This window comes from Tamandua tetradactyla, chromosome 23, assembly GCF_023851605.1.
Source record: "Tamandua tetradactyla isolate mTamTet1 chromosome 23, mTamTet1.pri, whole genome shotgun sequence".
Classification (NCBI taxonomy): Eukaryota; Metazoa; Chordata; class Mammalia; order Pilosa; family Myrmecophagidae; genus Tamandua; species Tamandua tetradactyla.
Genome location: NC_135349.1, coordinates 42456153 through 42476244, shown reverse-complemented (window position 1 = coordinate 42476244; position 20092 = coordinate 42456153). Strand labels below are relative to the sequence as shown.

The 20092-nt window shown below is 45.4% G+C and overlaps 1 long non-coding RNA gene and 1 other non-coding gene across 3 annotated transcripts in view; one reads left to right on the top strand and one right to left on the bottom strand.

Annotated features, from left to right (window-relative positions):
- Positions 1-15727, bottom strand: part of LOC143666645 (uncharacterized) — a 30663-nt gene extending 14936 nt beyond the window's left edge. Inside the window, exons 1-4 of one of the 2 annotated variants that reach the window (XR_013167719.1) lie at positions 15590-15727; positions 13234-13309; positions 4019-4135; positions 3276-3864 (exon numbers count right to left, since the gene is read on the bottom strand). This is a non-coding gene — a long non-coding RNA (uncharacterized LOC143666645). Of the gene's footprint in view, positions 1-3275; positions 3865-4018; positions 4136-13233; positions 13310-15589 lie in introns of those variants that run through there. The other variant, XR_013167718.1, reaches the window with a different exon arrangement.
- LOC143667882 (U6 spliceosomal RNA) lies at positions 12046-12152 on the top strand. The gene has a single exon (XR_013168189.1). It is a non-coding gene; the product is annotated as a U6 spliceosomal RNA (small nuclear RNA).
- Positions 15728-20092: the final 4365 nt, after the last annotated feature.

Sequence of the window (20092 nt, the reverse complement as noted above, 5' to 3'; positions counted from 1 at the left end):
AAAGGCAGTGCTGACAGGGAAATTCATTGCTCTAAATGCTTATAGTAAAAAAAGAAAGACTTCAACTCAGAGCCTTAACCTCAAAACTCAAAGAACTAGAAAAAGAGCAAACTAATCTCAAAGCAAGTAGAAGGGAGGAAATACCAAAGATTAGAGTGGACATAAATTCAGTAGAAAACATAAAAACAAGAGTGAGAATCAACAAAACCAAAAATTGGTTCCTTGAAAAGATCGATAAAATTGACAAACCTTTAGCTAGACTGACAAAAAAAGAGAGAGAGGATATAAAAAGGAAAACCAGAACTGAAAATGGGACATTACTATTAACCCCACTGAAATAAAAAGTCCTATAAGTGGATACTGTGAACAGCTATATGCCAATAAATTAGACAACCTGGATTTGAAATGGACAAAATTTTTAGAAACACACAAATGACCTAGACTGACTCAAGAAGAAATAGACGATCTCAACTAACCAATTACTAGTTAAGCGATTGAATCAGTAATAAAAACCTCCCAACAAGGAAAAGTCCAGGACATTTCACAGAGGAATGTCCCACACATTCCAAGAAGACTTAACACCAATCATCAGATTCGCATGAAGGTTAAGTGGCCCCAAATAGCTGAAGCCATCTTGAAAAAGAAGAACAAAGTTGAAGGACTCACACTTCCTGATCTTAAAACCTAATACGAGGCAAACCCACAACAACAACCTGCACTTTTCATTACTCGTGAGAAGAAGGAATTGTGTCTGAAACGACTCATGGCACCCAGGAGGCATGGAAAGAGAGACGCTTATACATGACCGGTGAGAAGGGGAGGGAGACAACAGTGGGTCCAGACCCCTCCCTCACCCAGCTCGTCACAGTCATTCACTTAATCGAGGTAATGACTGGTCCAGGTAGGTCCCCCTTTGCTGACCAGAGAGGACTGTTCCTTGAAGCCCGGCTCCTCGGAGCTTGCTTGCAGATGGCTCCTTCTGGCTGGACTGAAGTATGTGCCAGAGGAGGTAGAGATGGGGGGCAGAATCTAACATGCAAAATTTCAGGCTTATTCTACGACTAATGTAGGGACAAGTCCACTTTCCATAAGCTACAGCCTCCGAGGTGGGGAGACCCTTGGGTTTCAGTTCCCTGCCTCCATTTCCCCTTCTGGACCAGGTTCTCTGGGAGGGAACCCCAGAGCCCAGCATGGTTTCTGATATGAGCTAGGTACTCTGTAGAGTAAGGAATTTGGCCTCCACAAAGGTGTCTGTTCCTTGCCCTGGCTCCTGAAGAGGTAGCCCCTAAATCTTTGGGATTTCCCTGGGTGATAAGAGAGTCTTTGTTTTTCACAGTGGGTCATGAGCCCACACCTGATAGTTCAGGCAAAGGAGAAGACCCAGGATGGGGTGGTGGTCACCGTCGGTGGCTGCTGGCCACACCAGAGACCAACCATGTGTGATGTAGGGGTTGGAGCTTTGAGCCAGGGGACATCTGCCCGACGTCCGGGGAGGGAAGGGGAGCTGGAGGTTACGTGCGACCACGAGTCATTGATTCAGCTGGTCATGTCTATGTAAAGAAACCCCAATAAAAACTGGACACCGAAGCTCTGGTGAGTTTTCCCCCATTGGTAATATACACCGATATTGGGAGGTAGAGAGGACCCAGGAGGTTTGGGTTGGGGACCCTCCCAGAACTCGCTCTCTGTGGGTCTTTTTTTGGCTGGTCCTCATTTGTATCCTTCACAATAACAAAACTGTAATTGAAAGGACGAAGTTTTTTCCTGAGTTCTGTGAGTCATTCTAGCAAATTTTCAAACCTGAAAGGGTGGTGGGAACTCCTGAAGTTGTAGCCAGCTGGTTGGAAGTGTGGGTGGTCCAGGAACCCCCAAACGTGCACTGGTGTCTCAAGAGGGCAATCTTGGGACCGTGTCCTGAACCTGCAGAGTTTGACCTAACTCCAGGTAGTTTGAGCCAGAATTGCATCATAGTTGGTGTCAGAAAATGTATTGCATGCTCAATAAAGGGTTCTTGAATAACCCCAGGACTATTTCTGTACTCTTTGGTGGCTGCCTTTTATTGATCAACAAATAATACTAATGACTAAAGCATGTGTATTAGCTATGGTTCTCTAGAGAAACAGAATCAGCAGGAGATACCAGTAAATAAAAAATTTATAAAAGTGTCTCACATAACCATGGGGATGTAGAGTCCCAGGTCTGTAGGGTAGGCCATGAACTGGCAGCTCCAATGAAGGTCCTCAGCAAGCTCTCAGAAGAGGCTGCTGGCTGAAGGAGGAAGAGTGATTGTCTCTTCTGATTCCTCCTTAAAAGTCTTCCAGTGATTAGATTAAGCATCACTCATTGTAGAAGACACTCACATTGGATGCAGCCAACGTGATCATGATTTAAGTCCATGAAATGTCCTTATACATTTCATGCAACGTTCAAGCAACAGACAGGTCAGCGCTTGCCTGACCAGGCAACCCAGCACCACCACCTGGCTGAGTTGACACATGAACCTGACCATGACCAGCATGTAATATGGAAAGGGGATGGAGGAAGCAGAGGTGGAACAAAAAAAAAAGGTATCAATTGAATATGCCTGCCTATCTGCCAGGTACTTTAATTCATTATATCATTTAAAACACCCAGCAATCTGGCCAAGTAGGTATTATCATGACCCTCCTGTATCAAGGGGGTAACTGAGAGGCTGTCCCCTGCCTGATGAAAGAGCCCCACTTCCAGCCCTGCTCTGACTTTGAAGCTCAGAACATACTCCCCACCCACCCCCACCTTGAAATGGGGATTCTCACAGAACAGGTGGGAACAAGACAGTTTTATGTGGTACATGGACCAGTGCCTTTGCATTTAGATCATTTGCTTTTTATTATACATCACAGTTAGAAGTGCACATATAAATATATGTTTATTTGCATTGTATTACATGTGTCATATATAGACACAAATATGACTGAATCAAATATTAGTGTTGTGATCATAGACTACAAATAGTCAAGTGTTAGTAATTTCATATGGTTCACCCTAATATTTATGTGTGCATTTGTATTTATATTTACAATGGCCTCATTTTATAGCAAGTGACACTTCTTTTATTGATGGTAGAAAAGAGAGTCTCCTTTTTGCACAAGTTCACTGTGAGCAACAAAAGGTGGGTGGGTTGAAAGGAGAACAGTGTTGGAATGGAAGTCCAGGCAGCACTCTTGGAAATGGCACAAGAGGCAGAGGACAATGGCCTGTGGCTGGAATTTGGAATCACTGGTCTATGACAGACATTGCTTGCAGACTGCAGGGACTTGGTCGGTGACGGCAATGCTCACAAAAAGGAAGCAGTGGAGGCAAGCAAGATGCAGAAACAGAAAGCGGCTTTCCCAGGATCCAGGCTTTGAGATCCAGTTGGCCAAGCAGAAAAATTCTGAGCAGCAAGTCAGAGGCCTTGGGATCCCCTTTCTGCCCTCTGGTCAACCCCCCATGGTGCCGAGTCCAGTCTAAGCAGCTCTTCACTAGGGCAGCTGAATGGCTTAGGGATGCTTCCAGCTACAAGTAACAGGAAACTCAACCAGCAATGACTTAAATAGTGCAAAATATTTATTATCTCACTTAATAAGATTGGAGGTAGGTGGCTTTGGGGCTGGCTTGTACAGCAGCTCTCTGACCTCAAGGACCCCAGTATTGCCCATTTTCTCCCATGGCCACACTTAGGGTATTGACTTTTCCTCCTAATCATGTCACCTCCTGGTTGCAAGATGGCCACATCCATGTTCAAGGCAGAAAGGAGATGGAAGAAACAGCTGTCCCTTATATTGGCCAAAGTCAGATCACAAGGTCACATTTAGCTGCAAGAGAGGCCAGGATGCAAGTGTCCTGCAAAAGGGAAGGAGGTCGCCATGAGGGCTTGGACCACTCATGGGTCGGCCCCCGGAGCTGTGCATACAGTCACTCCACCCAAGTCAGAGTACTGTTAGCAAGAGAAGTGAAGGAATGGCTGGTGGAAGCCTAAGCAACCAACATCACTCACCCCCTGTCTACTAGCCGAGGCCAGAATGTCGCCTGATGTGCGTCTTGGTAGCTCCCACCACAGCTGCTATTGATTGGGTCTTGATTTGGGCACATGGCAGCTGGGTGTTTGTGTGTCCTGTGAACGGGGAACCCTGTGAGAGCAGGACCTGCTTGTACATCCTCTGCTAAATCCCCAGGGCCTGGCTTTGCACCTGGCAGGTGGAAAATACTGGAATCATATGAATGAGTGAATGATTTAAAGAAGTTCTCTTCCTGTTTAGGTTGATAGAAGAACTCCAGAGTCTCTTTTGGGTCTGCCATCCTACGGCCTGTAGGTGGCCAAGCTAAAACCACTCAATATCAGGTACTATCTTCTAAGCATTCACATAACCCAAGGGCTTTACACAGGTTCACCTCCTGCCAGGCAGCTCAGGGCCAAATCCTGCTCAGCAGACACCAGCTATTGCTATCACTTCTCTGTGTCAGTTCTGGGCAAGGGGTGTGGCATGCATGGTGTCAGTTGCTTGGGTTTTCATCCTTGTCTACCACCAGCTGGCTGTGTGACAATGGGCAACTTACTTAACCTCTCCGAGCCTTGTTCGTAACATGGGGATAAAAAATAGTAGCAAAATCATAGCACTGCTGCAAGGATTAAATGAGATAGGGCCTCTGAAGTGTTTCAATCAGACAGGGACAGAGTAAGTTCTCAATAATGTAATATGCTTATCTGCAAAGAAATATAGCAGTTTCCTTCCTGCAGGATGCTTCCAGCCAATGACTGAGCAGGGTTCCTAAGGCAGCCCTCTGCCAGGAAGATTTTATATATACACGTGTGTGTACATATATGTAAGCTTATATAATAAATATAATATAAATACATTGAATAAATATATTATCAATAGAATAAATTGTGCATCTTTGTGGTAGGGGTCTTTACCCTTCCTATTATGCAGAGGGAAAAAATCAGGCTCGGAAGGGTTAAATCCCTTTTCAAGGTCATAACACCAACCAGCAGCAGATGTGGGTGCTGACCCAGGCCCGGGACTCCAACCAGGTCTGTGGGTGCCAGTTCTGCCCCCCTCCCTGCCTGCCCCCCAGCCCAGGCGTCTGTGGCCTTGGGTGGGGGGTCGTGCTCCCCCTTCACATCTCTGCCAGGCTGCCTGTCCCTTTCGCGAAGCACCCACGAGGCACTCGTGATTTCCTGCTTTGGTGGGTGGTGGTGGTGGGGAGCCATTTCCCCCCCCAGCCTGGCCAGTGATTAGGGGTAGGGTGAGGTAAAAGACTGCCTGTTTGCTGGAGACGCAGGCGGTGGTGGGGCCGTCGGGATAGCGCGGCGTGGGGTGGGGAAGGTGCGGCTCGCAGAAGGTGAGCCCGGGGTCCAAGGAGGCACTGAGAGGCGAGTGCGAAATCCGCTCTGCACTTGCTGGCTGTGACCACAAGCAAGTCCCTCGATGCCCCGAGTCCCTGCTACCTTATCTTGCTTCGGGGACGGGGGTGGGGAGTGCACCCTAGAGAGAGTCTCCCTCCCACTACAGAGGCTGGGCTGAGGCCGGGGTTCCCTAGGAACTCAGAGCCACCTCAGGGAGACGCGGGCCGCACCCCCTCCACGTCGCCCTAAGCAAGCCCTGCCCCCACCCCGCAGCGCCCCTCCCCGGGACCTAGCCGCTGTGGGCAAGGGCGTGGGGGTGCTCAGAACCCCCCGGATTACAAAGAAGAAAACTGTAGGGGGTCCTGCCCATAAGAAAAATGTTGCATTTGATTTTTTTCTTAGCCAGTTTCTTCCTCTGAGGTGAAGAAAGCCTCTAAGGCTGGGCACAGCCTTGGGTGTTTGCTTGTCCTTCTCCTCCCATGTCCCAAGCACTGGGCTGGGCACCCACAGACGTGATGCCTGGATGCAGCCCTGGGAGGCACCAGTCTATTAGGGTCTCCAAACCCCCACGCACCAGGGGCTGGCGAGGCCAAACGCAAACACTTCTACATTGACAGTACAGCGTTGAAGCCGTTTCCACCTGCACAACTAGTGCCACCTTGGAAGAAACTGAGTCTCAGGAGGGGCTCTGGGGCAGGGTCGGGGTCGGGTGGGGCAGTAAGTATGACAGAGGTGGGGGGCCCAGAGCACGTGTTCTAGAACAGAGGTTGGTGCAGGTGGTCAGCAATGTGCTTTTGTAAATAAAGTTTTATTGCAACACAGCCAGGCCCACTTGCTGACAATTACCTGTGGCTACTTTTTTTTTTTTTTTAAATTTTTCTTGTATAGTATAACATATATACAAAGCAAAGAAATAAAAAAGCAATAGTTTTCAAAGCACTCTTCAACCAGTGGTTACAGGACAGATCCCAGAGTCTGTCATGGGCTACCATACGATCCTCTCAGGTTTTTCCTTCTAGCTGCTCCAGAATATAGGAGGCTAGAACGAATAAATATTTTTTTATCATCACAACTGACTTTTTTTTTCCTTCTTTTTTTAATGAAAAATACAAAAAAGCTATAAATTTCCAAGCATAGCACCACAATTAGTTGTAGAACATATTTCAGACTTTGATATGGGCTATAATTTCACGATTTTAGGTTTTTACTTCTAGCTGCTCTAAAATACTGGAGACTAAAAGAGATGTCAATTTAATGACTCAGCATTCGTATTCATTTGTTAAATCCTACCTTCACTGTATAACTCCACCATCACCTTTGATCTTTCCATACCTCTCTTTAGGGGTGTTTGGGCTATGGCAATTCCAAATTTTTCACATTGGAAGGGGCTGTCACTAATCTGGGGTAGGGAGATGGAACTAGCTGATGCTCTGGAGAGGCTGGGCTAGGACTCAGGACTTCTCTGGACCAGGGACCCATCTGGAGTTGTCGGGTTCTGGAAAGTTACCCTAGTGCCTGGAACCCTTGTGGAATCTTATGAATTGCCCTAGGGGTCCTTTAGGGTTGGCTGGAATGGTCCTGGTTGGGGGTTGGCAGAGTAGGACAGGTTGTGGCTGCTTTTGTGGAGCCAATGCCCCCAGACCGCGTGGCCTGTCTGGCCCCCCAGTAAATGATCCCCTGGCCCCTTAGGAGGCCTGCAGGGGATTAGGGCTCGTGGGCTTTGTTCTCTGCCGTCCCCCCAGCACCCAGCACGGTGCCTGGGCCAGAGGAGAGGCTTTACAAAGTGATCCCAGGCTGCTTGTGACATCGTTTTCTAATTCTGTCCACATGAGCTATTTTCAAGCCTTTATTTGAAAAGGCATCTTCTAGATAAAGTCACGGGGGGCAGGAACGCGTCCAGCCCCACGACCCATGGCGGAGGGACCGAAAGCTGGGACCAGCACCCCACCCCACCCCGGTGGGCACAGCCCTCACCCCCTTCTCAGCCCCCTGCGCGGCGAGCCCAGCCGGCCCGTGAGTCACCACACTGACTCACTCTGTCTAAAAATACACATTGTCTCATGTTGGCGGCCGCTGCTCCGATCACTGTTTGCATTCAACGTGGTCTTTTTCTGCTAGACTTTGAGCTCTTTGGGGGCAGGGTCCGGGTTGGGGTCGCTCTGGATCCCCGGGGGGCTAGTCCTGCCTGCAGCCTGGAGCAGGAAAGGCTTTGGAGGGTGGGGGTGGAGAGAGCCTGGGTGCTGCGGGCAGCAGACTGGGGTGCAGATTCCGCCCCAACATGCATTTGCTGTGTGACTGTGGGCAAATCTCCCAACTTCTCTGAGCCCTAGTTTCCTCATGTGCGAGTGGGGACCCTAATAACTGCCTTGCAGGGTTGTCTGCAGGAGGCAGAGAAAAGCAGCTCCGCCCTGCAGCCCCCAATGGCGTCCTGGGAGGCACCGCCCATACGCCATGCCCCTTCCCTACCAGAAGACAAGACACCTCCAGGGGAATGAGGGAGCATCTTCCCAGCCCCGGACCCCCCCACCCTGGCCCGGACTTGTCTCCATCAAGGAAATCATCTGAACTCATCTCAGCATCCAAGGGAATCATCCAAGGGAATCAGGAACCTGAGCAGTCGCCGAGTCACCAAGATTGCTGCCAAGCGCTGGGGAGCTCCAGTTACAGAAAACAAGTGGAAACCACAGGCCCGGACTGAATGTGGAACTAATTTGGGAGGTGATGAGGATGGGCAGACCAGAACAGCAGAGCCTGGGGTGTGGGGGTGCAGGTGGGGCACCCCCTTCTCCCCACTCCAGGCCACTGCCCAGTGTGGCGCATCCGGGAGAGAGACCAAGGGCTGAGTGGGGCCCCACCTCTGGGTGGTGGTTCGGAGCATGGGCCTTGGGGTAGGAGCCCTTTCAGATAAAATCCTGGCTTCACGACTCGATGCTGTGTGACCTGGGACCAGTTGCCCCACCTCTCTGAGCAACAGCTGCCATGTCTGTGAAATGCAGGTCTGAGGGGTACTACCCTCACCGGGCTGCCTCATGGAGTGAATGAGGTAATGCATGTGGAAGGCTTAGCCCCATGCCTGGCACATAGAAAATCCTCAATAAACCAGAAAACTTAAAACCTGTTTGGGGGGTGGGGGTGGGCAGTGAAATGGCTGGGGAGCAAAGGCCGGTACCATTCATCATTCATTTGCTCATTCAACAAATATTTGCTGAGCATCCTCTCTGGGCTGGGCAGGCACCGGGGACACAGCAGGAGGCAAGGCTGACCCAGCCCTGCCCCTGCGGGAGCTGCAGTCTTGTTGGGAGATGGGGGCAGCTCTGCTTTGGGTGAGGACTGGGGGGCAGGATGGGGGCAGGTGAGGAAAGGACCTTGTAAAGTCAAGATTTGAGCTGAGGCCTGAATGATGAAAAGGACACAGAGAAAGGAAGAGTAGGGGTGGGGAGGGCAGGGGAGGGGAGGTTCCAGGTAGAGGGAACAGCACTGCAGAGGCCCTGAGGCAGGAGAGCACAGGTCAGCACAGGTATGGATGAGGTGGCCCTGGCTGGGAAACACCTCCACTAAAGGATTCCAGCCACAGGCGGCTCACCTCCAGGCCACCTCCTCTTCCTCCTGCTTAGACTCCCATACCCACCCCCTACCCCCACCCACACACTTCCCAGCCGTCATCCAAGTTCAGGAAGCTACTAGGGTGACTAACCCTCTGAGTTTTCCCAGAGCAGAGGTTTTCTGGAATTCTGGTTCTAAAACCAGGACAATTCCTGGCAAACCAGAGCATGTATCCCCCTAGCAGTAGCCCTGATTCCCAGATTATCTCACCTTCCTTGTTAGTCTGCTATAGGCACCTAGAATCCCATATTATATATATATATGGAATATCATATATATATTCCATATTGTACAGTTAAGTTTTCTCAATATGCTCAACCATGCTGTAATCAGGAAAAACAAAAAACAAATTAAACCAGTTCTATATAAACCCCTACAACTGCTCCAGAGAAAACGTAATAGTAAGTGCAGGCCTTGGGAAATGGCCCTTTTCATACACCATTGGTAGGAGTATAAACTGGTCCAGCTCTCAGGTGGACAGCTCCCTAGGGCCCAGTGTCTCCACCTCTAGGGCCTCCTTGGAGGGATACTGCATAAGGAGCACATGACAGGATGCTCGCTGCATCTGGTTAGCAATGGCGAGACCCAGCAAGCTCCTGGATGTGTGTCCAGAGGCTTTCCAGGCCCCTGATACCAAGTGCCTGAGTCAGGGGAGCTGAGAGGAAGGTAGAGTGGGAAAACCCTTGATCTCAACCTGCACATGGCCCTGTCTTCACGTGTGGGTGTCGAAGAGAACCAGGGCTTGTGGGATGGGTACAAAAGGAGCCCCTCAGGTGGGCTGGGTTGCTCATGGCTGACCATCTTGAGCCTGGCTGGCTCAGTATCTTCATATTCCACAGTTGAGCTGGGCCAGATCGCTCACCAGCCCACCAGCCTCAGATGGGTCCTGGGAGCCCAGCTACCCAGAGATAACCAAAGAGGCCTCTAGGTCAAACTTGTTCATGAAAAAATGTACAGGTGAGATGATATGGTGTCTGGGATTTGCATAACACCCTCCAGAAAAACATGGAGGTTGGAGGAAGGTAGGGGAAACAGGAAAGGTGAAATAGTCATTGTTGAAGCAGGGCACATGGGAGGGGGGTGTAATATGTTCTTCTCCCTCTTTTGTGTCTGTTTGAAAATTTTTATAATGAAAAGTAAAAATACTGCACCCATAATAGGATGGTTGGTGGATAGATGGATGGATGGATAGATATGTGAAAAATCAAGCTTAGCAAAATATTAATGAATCTGTGCTTCTGTAAGATTGACCATTTTCATCATAAAATGGTGGTGGAAAATTAGCAAAACCAAAAAAAGAAAAAGTGTAAATAAAAAGTTGTCAGTGGCCCTCATTTCCTACAAGACACTGTCTGAGTGCTTGGCCTGGCACCCAACCCACCAATCCCTACCTCACACTCTTTATTCCCTTAGCAGGCAGGGGCTTGGGGTGTCTTACTTAACCTCTTTGAGCCTCGGGACTCTGCCAAGCTGGGATGCGAGAGTGCCCTTGGTGAGATGAAATGAGAAGATGCCTGCACAGCATTCAGCAGGCGTACAGGAAATACTGATTCCTATCAGGGCTATTAATACCCCTTCAGTGTCTCCCAGGTCCTTTGGGAAGAGTGGACAGCCAGCCTTTACCAGGAGAGGCTCCATTAATAAAAGTTCCCTTCTTGTTTCACTGGGATCTCACAATCCCTTGGTTATTCATTCATGGGTCCAGAAAAGACTATGTGTGTCCTGGGTATCAGAGACCCAGTGGCACCAAGCCTGACATGCTCCCTTTATTTAAGGGGCTCACAGTCTGGAAAAGGAGAATATATTATGAATTGAATTGTGTCCCCCCAAAATATATGTTCTACCCCCTACATGGGACATGGCATTCAGGGGTGAAAATCTCCCTGACAACATAGGGGATGAGTCTGACCCTGGCACCATGGGATTGACAATGCCTTCCAGACAAAAAGGGGGAAAAGAAGTGTAATAAAATAAGGCATCAGTGGCTAAGAGAGATCAAATGGAGTCCAGAGGCTATTCTGGAGGCTACTCTTATGCAAGCTTCAGTTAGATGGTACTAATTGCCATGGTTTGCTGAACCTCAATCAACATCACTCCTATTGATTCTTAAGAACACCTAGGGCTCAAACTGAGACTCTTTAAAATATTCATATGCTAAGTTTGCTTTCCTGGAACATATTATTCCCAGAGGGTTCCTAGGTCAAATAAATCCTAAAAGGCAGAGGAACCAGCCTCTCCAAGATTATCAACAAATTACATCCCCCTATCCTTTAGTGATGATACCCCTTTTCAACATGAAAAAGTCAAAACGGGCATTGTTTAAAGATCCCTATAGATCGTGAGAAAGATCAAAGGTGAGGGAGGAGATATAGGATTTAATGAACAATTATTACTACTGAATCACAATATTACTATTCTTTCTAGCCTCCAGAGTTTTGGAGCAGCTAGAAGGAAAAATCTGAAATAGTAGAATGATAACCAACAACAAACTTTGAATCTGTTCTGTAACTACTTGTTGAAGTGTACTTTCAAAATTATTGCTTTTTTCTTTCTTTACTTTGTATGTATATTTTGTAATAAAAAATGTTATAAAAAAAGATAATGAATGGGAGACTTCCTCTTCCAAGAAGATGGAATAGACATACTTTTCCCTATCCCTCCCACTGAGATCAACTGAAAACTCTGAATGCTAAAGCATAAGAAGACTCTGAAAGGAGGACAGAAGAAGGAAGACCTGCTAGGAAACTTGGGACCTGAAGAACAAACTGATGATGTGTTCCCTGGGTTTCTTTTTGCCTAATATATGTTAGACTGGGAGCTGAAGAAGCAAACAATCCTTAAATGCCAAAAGTACAGACCAAAAAAATAAAATAAAAAATAAAAAACCCACAAAGGACCAGAAAAAGGGCAGCCTACAAAATGGAAAAATTTTAGACCAAGAAAGCACTGAACAACATTGAAACCCACAGAAAAAAACAAAACAAAACTGTAGTCCCACCCAGATTCGCATCAGCAAAGGCCAAATGGAGAACTCAGACTTCTCCCCTAACAAGGTTGTATCAAACATCCCGACAGTGCTCACTTCACCAGCACATATACTAAAAATGGAATGATACAGAGAAGATTAGCATGGTCCCTATCCAATGATGACATGCAAATTCATGAAACTTTCCATATTTTTGTGAGGCTTACATAGGTAGTGGAGAAGCTTAGACTACCTATAGGTATGCCTAAGAGTTACTCCTGGAGGACCTCTTTTGTTGCTCAGATGTGGCCTCAGTCTCTCTAAGCCCAACTCTGCAAATGAAATCATTGCCCTCTCCACTACCTGGGATATGACATCCAGGGGTGAAAGTCTCCCTGGCGACGTGGGAGAAGACACCCAGGGATGAATCCAGACCTGGCACCATGGGATCAACAATTAAAACATCCTGACCAAAAGAGGTAAAAGAAGTGTAATTAATAAAGTATCAGTGGCAGAGAGAGTTCAAATAGAGTCGAGAGGCTATTCTGGAGGTTGCTTTTACACAAGTTTCAGGTAGACCTTGCTACCTATCATAACCTGGCAACCCCCAACCAGGACCATTCCAGCCAATCCTAAAGAACACCTAAGGCAATATATAAGATTCCACAAGGGTTCCATGCACTAGAATAACTTTCTAGAAACCCCCAGATGGGTGCCTGGTTCAAATAAGTCCCAAAGCCTAGAGGGCCCAGCCTCTCCAGAACATCAGATAGTTCCATCTTTCTACCCCATATTATTGACAGACCCTTCCAATATCAAAAATTTAGAATTTCCATAGCCCAAACAAACCCAAAGAGAGGTATGGAAAGATCAAAGTTGATGGTGGAATTATACATAGAAGATAGGACTTAACAAATGAATATGAATGCTGAATCATTAAATTGATATAATTTTTAGTCTCCAGAATTTTAAAGTAGCTTGTGAAATTGTAACCCATGCCAAAGTCTGAAATATGTTCTACAACTAATTGTGGTGCCTAGTTTGGAAATTTATAGCTTTTTTGTATATATGTTATTGTTCACAAAAAAAGAAGGAAATAAATTGTATGGACGTGGTGTGTGAATATATAATAAACATCAATAAAATTGCCAGGGTGGAGTCAGAGAAGGTCAAGAGAGAGCAGGAACTTTCATCTCTTATGGGTGGTGATGCACTTCCACCCCCACAGTATGAATGGAGACTACACAGGAAGCCCAGACTTCCACCCCTAAGCGGAAGTTAAGAGACACCCTCCTACCTGCTCACTGGGTGGTATCAGAGGTCTACTGGAGAGTCGAGGCTTTCACCATCACCCGGTGGTGATGAGGCCAGCCCTGCAGCATCAGGAGAGGACATGGGGAATTAAAACTCCCAACCTTACCTATCAATTCAGCATTTCCCTCCTGAACTTGGGCATCAAAGAAGGCTTAGCGGGGAACCTGGACTGAAACTTCACCTAGAAGCAATGAGGTGGAGCATCTTCCTTCCCTGCCACAGAAATTAACATAGAAGATTTAAATAAGATCTAGAATTTTATAACATAATATGAAAATGCCCAATGGAATGAAAAGGACAAAATCACTCATCATACCAAGAACCAGCAAGATCTCAAACTGAGTGAAAAAGCACATCAACAAATGCCAATACCAATATGACAGAGATGTTTAAATTATCTGACAAAGATTTTAAAGCATCCATGATAAAAAAAAAAACTCCAGCAAGCTTGAAACACATGAAAAGTAGGTCTCAGAAAAGAAAGTCTCAGCAAAAAAGAAGGAAAGAAAAAGAAAAAAGAAGATAGAAGAAGGACCAAATATAAATTTTAGAACTGAAAAATATAATAAATGAAATAAAAAGCTCAGTGGATGGGTTCAACAGCAAAATGAAGGTGACAAAGGAAAGAATCAATAAACTGGAAAATAGAACAACAGAAATTATACAATCTGAAAACAGAGAGATAATAGACTGAGAAAAGTGAAGGGATTTGTGGGACTATTAAAAAGATCTAATATTTGTGTCAATGGAGTCCTGAAAGGACTGGAGAAAGAGAGTGGAACTAAAAAAGTACTCAAAGAAGTATTGACTGGAAATTTCCAAGATTTGGTTGAATGCATAAACCTGAAGATTCAAGAAGCTGAGTGAACCTCAGCCCAAAGAAATCCACAGCAAGATATATCATAATTAATCTCTAAAAACTAAAGGATGAGGGAAATCTTGACAGCAGCCAGAAAAAAATGGCAAATCCTTCTAGAGTATGCCCTATAACAACTCAAGTAACAGGGATGTCTCATCATAAACCACGGAGATCAGAAAGCAGCAGCACAATATTTTTCAAGTGCTGACAGAAAAGAATTGTTAACCCAGAATCCTTTATCCAGTTCAAATATTCTTCATAAATAAAGGGGAAATGAAAGCATTCTCAGATGAAGGAAAACTAGGAGAATTTGTCACCAGCAGTTCTTTTCTAAAAGAAAAAAAAATCTAAAGAAAGTTCTCTAAATAGAAATAAACAATAAAGGAAGGAACGTTGGACCATCTAGAAGGAAGAAAGAATGCCGTAAGCAAATATGGGTAAATACAATAAGTTTCTTTTTTCCTCTTGAGTTTTCTGAATTATGTTTGATGATTGAACAAGAATTATAACACTGTTTGAGGTGATTCTAGATATATATATAAAGGAAATATTTAAGACATTTATAATAAACATGCAAGGATAAGAGGAACATGAAGTATTTCGATATTTCACTCATGTGGTAAAATGGCAACACCTGTTGACTTTTTATGTTATAACATAAATTGTAATGTTATATAATGTAATACCTAGAGAACCACTTTAAAAAGGTATAGGAAGAGATACATTGAAAAACACTACAGACAGGTCAAAATGAAATTCAAAGAAATGCTTAAGTCACAGGATGGCAGTAAAATAAAACAGAGAAATGAAAAACAGAAAACAAAAACAAAATAAAATAAATAGCAGACTTTACCCCTAACATATCAATAATTACAATCAATATGAACAGTCTAAATATTCTGTTTTCGGTAGAATTGGGTCACTCAAAAAGACATGTTCACATCCTAACTTCCATTCCTGCAGATATGACCCTATTGAGATATAGGGTCTTTGAAGATGTTATTAGCTAAGATGAGGCCAGACTAGATTAGGACTAGTGTCCTTATAAGAAGGATAGAATTGGACACAGAAAGACAGACACAGAGGAGAATGCCATGTGATAATGGAGGCAGAGAGTGAAGCCCAAGGATTTCCAGCAAACCACCCAAGGAAGGACTAAGGACTCTCCCCTTCAGATTTCAGACTTCTAGCCTACAGAACTTGGAGACAAAACACTTTTGTTTTAGAACACCACAGCTAGTGGTACTTTGTTATGACAAACTTAGGAAACCAAGATATACACCAAGTAAAATACAGAGAGTAGCAGAGTAAACGAACATGACCCAACTATATACTCTTTGGAGGAAACTCACTTTGAGTATAAAGATATAGGCAAGCTGAAAGTGGAACAAGATGTATTATGCAAATATTAATCAAAGGAAAGTAAGAATGACTATATTAATATCAGAAAAAAAGTAGATTTCGGAGTAAAGAGAATTACCAGGGACAGGCAGAAAGGGACAATTATATGAGGATAAAGGGGCCGATAAGAAGAAGGTATAGCAATTCTTAGGTAGGGGAGTGGAGAACCGCACTGCAACTGGAGCTGTGGAGTCTGTGTTGCCCCTCCCAACATGGCTTCTGGAACCACCCCTTCCGGACACCTGACTTCCGGAACTGGTGAACCGCCCCTTCTGACCACCTGACTTCTGGAGAACCGCCCCTTCCGGAGGTCAACTGACCCCCCCCCCCCACTTCCTTAAAAACCGCCCATGCCATCACCCAGGCACTGATTCACCTCCTTCCATCTTGGGTTTGGTGAGCTCAGCCCGGAGCGCAGAAATAAACCCACCCACTTTAAATTTCCGGGTCTACCGTCCTTCTTTCTCACCCTTTCGCCTCCTAAACCTTTCAGCAGTCCTAAATCCTGACACATTGTGTATGCGTCAAACAACAGAGCTGCAAAAGCGAGGTCACAGGATACAAGATAAATGTACAAAACTCCATTGTATTTCTATATACTAGCAATTAACATGTGGAAACCAAAATGAAAAATTCTGTACTGCTTAAATCAGTGAAAAAGAGGGAAATGCTTAAGTATAAATCTAACAAGATGTGCTTGGAACTTGTTTGCTGAAAATCACAGAATGGTGATGATAGAAATTTTAAAAAAGAGTTAAATAAATGGAGAGACATACCATGTGCATGGATTTAAAGATTCCACAGAGTAAAAATACCAATTCTCCCCAAACTGATATACATTCCCTATCAAAATCTCAGGAAGATTATTTATAGATATAGACAAGATTTTTCTAAAATTTACATGGGGAAAATGATCAGGAACTAGATTAGCTAAAACAATTTTATAAAATAAAAAATTGTGACAAATCACTTTGATTTCAGCACTCATTATATAGCTAAGCTATCAAAGCTGTGTGTTATGGGTGAAGGGATAAACATGGATCAATGGAATGAAATAAAGAAGCCAGAAACAGATCCACCCAAATATTCCTGACTGTTTCATTGGTTTTTTTTAAGTCATAAAAGTAATTTCAATGGAGCAAAGATCATTGTTCCAAAAAATGGTGCTGAAACAATTTGATATGTGTAGGCAGAAAAAAAGACCCTCAACTTCGCTCTCATGTCTTACACACAAATTAATTTAAAATGGATCACAGACTTAAATATAAAAGGTAAAACTAAAAATTTTTAGGAAAAAGAAAAGCAGAGGAGAAGGTCTTCAGGATTTAGCGCTAGACAAGCTATGCGGGTCTTGGCACCAAAATCTCAATCTATAAAAGGAAAGATTGAGAAATTGTACTACATCAAAACTAAAAACCTTTGTTCTACAAAGACCCTTTTAAGAGGATGAAAAGAGAAGCTACAAATAGGGGGAAAATATTTCCAAACCACAATCCTAACAATGGACTTATATCTAGAATATATTAAGAACTCTGAAAACACAACAGTAAAATATCAAGCAACCGAATTAGAAAATGGGCAAAACATGTGAAGAGATATTTCACTAAGGGGATACATAGATGATGTCAAATAAACACACAAAAAATATGTGCACTATCATAAGGGAAATGCAAATTAAAACCACAGAGGATAATCACTGTACACCTATCAGAACGGCTAAAATTAAAAAGCAACATCAAATGCTGAAAAAGGTGGGGAGAAATAAGATCTGTCATACTTTGCTGGTGGAAATGTAAAATGATACAACCACTCTCAAAAACAGTTTGGTAGTTTCTTAAGAAAAACTAAACATGCAAGTACCATATGACCCAGCATTTGCACTTTGGGACATTTATTTCAGAGAAATGGAAGTTGATGTTCACGCAAACTTGTGCAGGAATGTCTGCAGCAGTTTTATTTGTAAGAGTGCAAAACTGGAAACAACAGAGATGTACTCCAACCGGTGAATGGTTACACGAACGGTGGTACATACTTCCCACGGAATTCTACCCAGCAATAAAAGGGGGTGAACTAGTGATAGAGCACCATGAATGAATCTCCAAAGAGTGGAGCTGGGTAGGGGGAGAAAAAAAGATCCTCAATATTATATACCATAGGCTTCTGTTTACATAACATTTTTGAAATGACAAAATTATAGAAACGTAGAACAGGTTAGTAGTTACCTGTGGTTATGATAAGCGTGGCTGTAAAAGGGCAACTGGAGAGATCTTTGATGCTGGGAATATCCGGTATTTCGATTGTATCAGCATCAATATCACGGTGATGATATGGTACCACAGTTTTTACAAGGTCTGACTGCTGGGGGAAACTGGGTAAAGGGTACATAGGATCTGTCCCTATCATCATCATTATTATTTGTTTTTGTATGCTGTATGGTGGGGCCACATTTTTTTTCCATGTGAGTATCCCGTTATTGCAGCACCATTTGTTGAATTTTTGTTTGCGTTTTGTTTGTTTAACTCGGTTGTTTTTGGGAAGTGCATGGACCAGGAATCGAACCTGGGTCTCCCGCATGGCAAATGAGAATTCTCCTACTGAGCTACCCTTGCACCCCCCGTCCGCATTATTTTTTACAACTACGTGTGAATCTACAATTATCTCAGAATAAAATTTTTTTTAACTTTTTTTATCGTATAGTATAACATATATACAAAACAAAGAAATACAAAAGCAATAGTTTTCAAAGCACTCTTCAACAAGTGGTTACAGGGCAGATCCCAGAGTGTGTCATGGGCTACCATATGATCCTCTCAGATTTTTCCTTCCAGCTGCTCCAGAATATAGGAGGCTAGCGGGCTTAAATGCTTTTTTATCATCACAATCGCCTTTTTTCTTTCTTTTTTTTTTTGCGAACAATAACATATATACAAAAAAGCTATAAATTTCCAAGCACAGCACCACAGTTAGTTGTAGAACATATTTCAGAGTTTGACATGGGTTACAATTTCACAATTTTAGGTTTTTACTTCCAGCTGCTCTAAAATACTGGAGACTAAAAGAGTTATCAATTTAATGATTCAGCAATCATATCCATTTGTTAAGTCCTATCTTCTATATATAACTCCACCATCACCTTTGATCCTTCCATACCTCTCATTGGGGTTGTTTGGGCTATGGCAATTCTAAATTTTTGATATAGGAAGGGTCTGTCACTAATGTGGGGTGGGGAGATGGAACTATCTGATGTTCTGGAGAGGCTAGGCTAGGTTTAAGACTTCTCTGGACCAGGGACCCATGTGGAGGTTGTAAGTTTCTGGAAAGTTACTCTAGTGCCTGGGACTCAAAATAAAATTTTAATCAATTAAAAAACAAACAAACAAAAGACACGTTCCAGCTGTAAGCCCTGATCTCGTGCATGTGACCCTATTTCGCCAAACTGGATCCGTTGGATTCTAACCCAATGGGAGGCAACTCAGTCTCGGCCAGTAGGAGGTGGCCCCGAGCTCCGCCCAGCGGGGGGCAGGACTTGGCCAGGAGCGCGGGGCTTCACGGCCACCCAGGTGCTGGCGCCGCCTGCCCTGGACGCGTGGCCCCGAACCGAAGCCATAACTGGCTGCTGCGGAAGCCACCCGCCTGTGCTCTTTGTTCCGCAGCCCCAGGAGGCGGCGACAAGGCGGGGCGCTGTTGCAAACACCGCAGGTGGCGGGACTGTCCAGCCCTGGGCTCTGCCCAGTGCCCCTCGACCCCGTGTGGTGGGAAACCCCGGGACACCTGGAGAGGCGACCCGGCGGGAGTGCAGCGTGCGATTGTGTTCCCACGACCGGTGCCCCGCGATCGTGCTCCTGCGACTGTGCTCCTGCACAAGGCGCTCAAACCACCGCCTCCCGGTGCGTGGACTGGGCCCTGCCCCACCCCACCCGGACCCCAATCACAGCATCGCTAAGGGCCTGCCCGGCCCAGAGTGGAACTGGCTCCACCCGCTCCAGCTTGGCCACAGCCACACTTGCAGCCTCTTCAATCACCGAGCAGGGGGACAGCTAAGCTCAGGGTCTTGGCTTGGCTTCACTGCCCCTTGGGGCGTCAGCCACGCCGTGGTCCCCGCTGTGGGTGTGGAAACGAAAGTTCAACACAACGCACAGCCAGGCTGGCACCAGTGACAGCAGCTGCCTTTGAGCCCTGAGAAGCTGCCGCTCCACCCGCCTTTTCTCGGTCCATCCTCACAATGACCTTGGGAAGGCAGAAAAGTGACCATCTCCTTTCCGCAGAGGAGGAAACTGAGGTTCTCAGAGGTCCCACAACTCGCCTGAAACAACGAACCCAGTAAACGGCACTCAACAAACACCAGAGAATAGTGGTTTGGAAGCGCTTTGGGTTTCTTGTTGCTGCTGTAACAAAATGTCACAAACCTAGCGCACAGAGGTAGTCACCCACAGTTGTGGAGGTGAGAAGTCTCCCATGCAGGGGTCTGCAGTTCCTTCTGAAGGCTCTAGGGGAGGATCTGTTTCCTTCCTTTCTCCAGCTTTCCTTCCTTCAGCCCCTTTCTCCTTCAAAGCACAAGGAACTCTGCTTCCGTCCTCACTTC